The 4,912-nt window shown below is 38.5% G+C and overlaps 1 long non-coding RNA gene across 6 annotated transcripts; it reads left to right on the forward strand.

Annotated features, from left to right (window-relative positions):
- The first annotated feature begins 206 nt into the window (after positions 1 to 206).
- On the forward strand, positions 207 to 3,252 carry LOC127792263 (uncharacterized). Of its 6 annotated transcripts, none has more exons than XR_008021105.1 (4): positions 207 to 877; positions 997 to 1,529; positions 1,615 to 1,636; positions 1,718 to 3,252. It is a non-coding gene; the product is annotated as an uncharacterized LOC127792263 (long non-coding RNA). The 6 variants fall into 6 exon arrangements; XR_008021106.1 differs by having other exon boundaries at positions 207 to 1,529; positions 1,718 to 2,340; positions 2,487 to 3,251; XR_008021104.1 differs by having other exon boundaries at positions 207 to 1,222; positions 1,312 to 1,529; positions 1,718 to 3,251.
- The last annotated feature ends 1,660 nt before the right edge of the window (positions 3,253 to 4,912 follow it).

Genomic DNA, 4,912 nt, shown 5'->3' on the forward strand with positions numbered 1-4,912 from the left:
TTGATTCAAACCATTCATTTACACTTAAATTAATTTCAGCCATAATTTTGAGACATTTTCAAAAATATTCATTCCTTATTATATAGATATTATTATATTACAATTGAAAATGGCAGCCGAGTAGCCCTAATTTGCCGAGTGTGTTGGACGCACATGGGTGGTCTTCTTCCTCCCATTTTTCTCTAGTGCGTTGGACGCACAGCAGATGGTGGAGAGCTCTCTCCTCCTCCTCCTCCTCCTCTCTCTCTCTCTCTTCCCCTTGCGCGTTTCTGCGTAGTGCACGCTGGGCGTGCGTTCGTCTTCCTCTTTCGATTATTCTATGGCGAGTGCATTGGGCAGTGAGTGCGAGCAGCCCATTGTGGGTCTTCTTCCCGAATGCTCCAGCTTTCTCCATCTCGTCTTCTTTGTCCATCCAGTGTGTGCGTGACATATATATAGATACATACACGCAGTAGCGGGCCAATCTCTCCCTTTGTCCTCTCGACCGATTTGCTATGGGGAGAGGCAGCGGGTGCACCGGTGATGGACGGAACAAGAATGATTGCAAGGAGTTGCAATCGGTCCCATTTGAGAAATGGGCAGGGAGTTTTGACAGAAGCTCGTGGTCGAAAAGTGGTAGCCGGAGGAATGGACAACAACGTGCAGATCTGGCGAAGGCGTTCGCCATGGTCGTTACGAAAGATCAACGTAGGTAGCCCGAAAACAGCATCTCCGGTACGACAAGAGTTGTTGCCAGCCGGCCGTGAGTGGGCTGTTGCAAGTCGCCCGTGGTTCCTTCTTCTGCAGTCCCGGCACCTGTAACGGCAAGAGTTGTCGTTGGTACCGCGATTAGGGTTTTTATGAATTCTCGACGGCTGTCCAACAAAAGTTGCCAGTGGTAAATTTACAGTTGCAATCCCTTTATTATATCCCGCTATAGGTCCGTTGGATCAACAGTCTCATTTGGATCAATGATCCTAGCTCTCATTCACCTTTGTTGAGATGATCCTAGCACAGGTCTAGCAAAGGGTTCCAGGGTGGCCTACAAGTGGACTGAGTTGGTCGCCTACGCTTGTGAGAGTGGCTTGGTCAGCCAAGGACAGATACCAGAGTAGATGAGGAGCTGATTCGAGAAGCAGGTCAGTGAGCCAATATGTGATGGGATTGTAGAAGCTCGACTGGGAGACTAAGGAGTTGGGTTAGATGTGCAACAGAAGCAACCGGCATGCTCTTTGAGCTTGAGGTATCATTTACTGCTTACTGCATTTTCATTATGAATGGTTATATTTTATATATATCTATATAACTGCTATTATTTTTTCATGCAAGAAGTGATCCGCTTCCGCTATTTATTTGTATGATTGTGTAAAAAATTTTAAAAACACAATTTGTTCTCTTACATCTGTCGCTATGCGTTTGCGGAAGCCCCTTGCGGCATAATATCCTTATACATCCTTTTTCAATGACATGTTGAGGGAATGGAGGAGCAAGAGAAGAGGAGGTTCACTTGCACACCTCCCCGCCCCCATGGGAGCATGCTTCTGTTGAGGGTATTTTATCTTATTTTTTTAATTTTCTTCATTTTCTATGGTTATTTGATTTATATATTGACATCTTGTTTCCTTTTGTTTACAGAGATAGGGTGCTTCTGTTGAGGGTATTTTATTCTTCTCTTTTAATTTTCTTCATTTTCTATGCTTATTTGATTTATTGACATCTTGTTTCCTTTTGTTTACAGAGATAGGGTGCTTTATGTGGATATCGCATGCAGGAAGGTGGAAATTGAGGCGGAAAGGAAGCGTAAGGCAGCCCAAGCCACTACTATAGACAAGCAACCTTGCCTTTCTCAAGACTCAGTGGCTCCTTCTGCTAGAGTCGAGATAGCCTACGAATCTTTGCCTCATTCTCCTTAGCCTCCAGTGACTTGCCCGCCCTTGTTTCAGCCTCCGGTGGCCCATACTTCTCCATCTCAACATCCGGCAACCAATACTCCCCCATCTTAGACGGCGGTTACGAAGAGTTCTCACTTGGTTCATTCCTTTACCGTAGTTGTGATAAGGGCCAGGAGTCCACATCTGTCCTTGATTTGGATTAGCATCACTGAGTAGTCAGGCAAAGTACAATCGTCCTCAATCTCCACACTGAAAAGACCAGAGGACCTTAGGGGAGGAGAGTCAACTTCGTACTATTACTATCCTCCCCAAGGTTAATCCTCCTAACTCTCACCCAATTCAGCTCTCCTACGGGCAAAAACTGAGGGGAGATCATTTCCAAGTCTATCTTGGAGTGATTGATACTTAAGGATTGGTGCCCACTTAATCTACTCAACTGTCCTTCACCGGAATAACCAGATAGGCTTGGGTAATTTCCCTTAGGTGTTGGACAAGCCTAATCGAGAAATCATCTGGGAAAGGAATTCATAATTTTTTTTCTTTTTACCATCCTTTTTTGGTGGGTATTTTTTTTTTCCTGACTTTTACTCTTTGGATTTTATCTATGGTGTGCAGAGAATGGTCGTTGCCAATGCCCTATGTCGAGCCTTCTATAAGTGCACCTAGGAGAAGCTTGCGGGTTGGAAAAGGGAGAGAGAATGGTGGGACCAAGAGGCGTAAAGGCAGCAAGGTCGTCTCTACCGTAGGTTGGAGAGAGACTATGCGACTTTTCGCAAGCAATTGGCAGATGTAAGCACTGAATATGCCTCATAGGTTAGTGCACTCCAGAATGAGGATCGGGAACTAAAGAGAGTGAACAAGGAACAAAAGAAAATCATCAAGGATGTCAAGAAGTCTTATTCTGCCCTTGTTCAAGAGAAGGATCAACATGTCGAGGAGCTGTCCTCTAGCCTCCCTTCATGAGTAGGAGCTTCAAACAAAAAAAAAAAAAACTTAAGAATGAAGAGCGATGGTTAGAGGAAGATCACCCGAGAGTTGAGGACAAGATTGTTGCAATAGGAAGTAGAAATATGCAAGTAGCTTTATCAAGTATGACTTTTATTTTACTTGCTTTTTCTTTGAATCAAAGAAGCTTGGGAAAGCTTTTGACAAGTTGCTCTACACTTCGAAGGGTACATGTTTCGAACTATGATCTAGACCCCAATAATTTGGAGACTTATCTTGATTCTTGCTTGATCGACGATTTGGAGAACCTCTCAAGTCCCTAGGAGCCTTATTCAAGTGGTCAAAGGAGTTTAAAGATATTGAATCTCTTGTGAATTTGAATATTGCGGTCTAGGACTTGAGATTTTAACTCTTATACTTTATTTTTAACTTTTTGGCTTATCTTTTACAGACTGCGTCAAGTTTATTTTATAAAGACAAAAAATAATAATAGTTCAAAATATGAATTTAATTTACGACTGATAAAAGGAATTAACATGTATGATACGATCAAATGGGGAATGGTTAGTTTGAATTATTGGAAAAATGAACTCCTATGAGACATGAATCTCCATCAGTATGAAAATACAAAGCGTGACTCAATTATTCATCGTGAATTTTTTTTTTTTTTTTTTGTAGTTATTCGTTTGTTTGTTCTCCCCAATTTATATATTATGATTACTAGATTTTGTAATTGATGGGAACCATACACCTAAAAAGGTTTCTATGGGTTGTGATTTTGGTTTTATGATTGGTTAAATTTGTTGGCAGACATGCATGTGTTTTATACATTATTATTTTTTTGATAAATCAAGTTTTTTTTTATTGTAAAAAAGAAAGAAATACAACCCCTTTTCTTACACAAGATATAAACTGTAGATAGATTTAGCATAAACATAAAATCAAAACCTCCAAAAAAAGAAAAAAAAAAAAAAAACCAAGAAATAGCTAAGGCATAACATCTATAACACAACTACGTACCCTATTATGCCCTAAAACCTCCTCCTTTAAGCCATCTCAACAAGGTAATATATATAAGTCTTGTTAACCTCGCAAGAAATAATTAATTACCAAAATTGGTATTTTGATCCATCATTGCTCAAAATATTTGAACTTAAGTCTATAAAATCTAAATAATAGAATAATTTAAAACGACACTTACATACTTAGAAGATGGTCATTTTAAACGACATAATTCAAAATCCCTTTATTCAAATGGAATCTTATTAAATTTGCATGAAGAATCCCCTTCCCTAAAAGATTCTCAAAAAACTCACCACATTATAAGAATCTGAGTCTATGAAATGAAAACTTGTGCAATCACATAAAATGGGAAACTCCATAACTTTAAAAATTGCATGAAATTCAGCTTCATTAGGTTCTTTATTAATGCTAGTTTGATTACTTTGAGCTTAATTTTCACAAGATCTGAATTAAAAATGAGATATAATTGTGAGGTGGAGGGTGCATTGCGGGGACGGTTGGATTTGGTGTCTTTCGGGTTTGGGCCACTGTACACAAAAGTTTTGGACCGCCAGAAAGGGCCTTCCTCATACATTCTCACATTCTCTTTTCAGTTTTTATGTATTTATTTTGAATTTAAGTTTTTAAATGTTTGTGTTCAATTTATATTTCAATAGAAAAAATAAAAATTGAATCCTAGGTTTGAAAAACAAAAAATAAAAAACAAAATGTCATTTAATAAATCTATTTATGTTGATTTTTTTCATCATATAATGATAGAATATTGTAAGTTCCTCTAATGTAATTTATTTTGTGTGTGTGTGTGTGTGTATATATAGAGTATATATATATATATATAGATATTAAGTTTCACATAATATTTTAATAAATTTGGAAAAATCATATATTAAAAATAAAGTCAAAAGAACAATGTAGGATTTACTACTACTAAAATAATGACATATGAGCAAGAGAAATACCTCTTATATGCTAACATGGTGGAGTAAGTCTACCGCGACGCTGACCATACAAGGAACCTCCACTGGCTTTTAAGTCAAAGGCAAAACATGACAATAATCATAACCACAATCAGG

Source organism: Diospyros lotus, chromosome 15, assembly GCF_014633365.1.
Source record: "Diospyros lotus cultivar Yz01 chromosome 15, ASM1463336v1, whole genome shotgun sequence".
Classification (NCBI taxonomy): Eukaryota; Viridiplantae; Streptophyta; class Magnoliopsida; order Ericales; family Ebenaceae; genus Diospyros; species Diospyros lotus.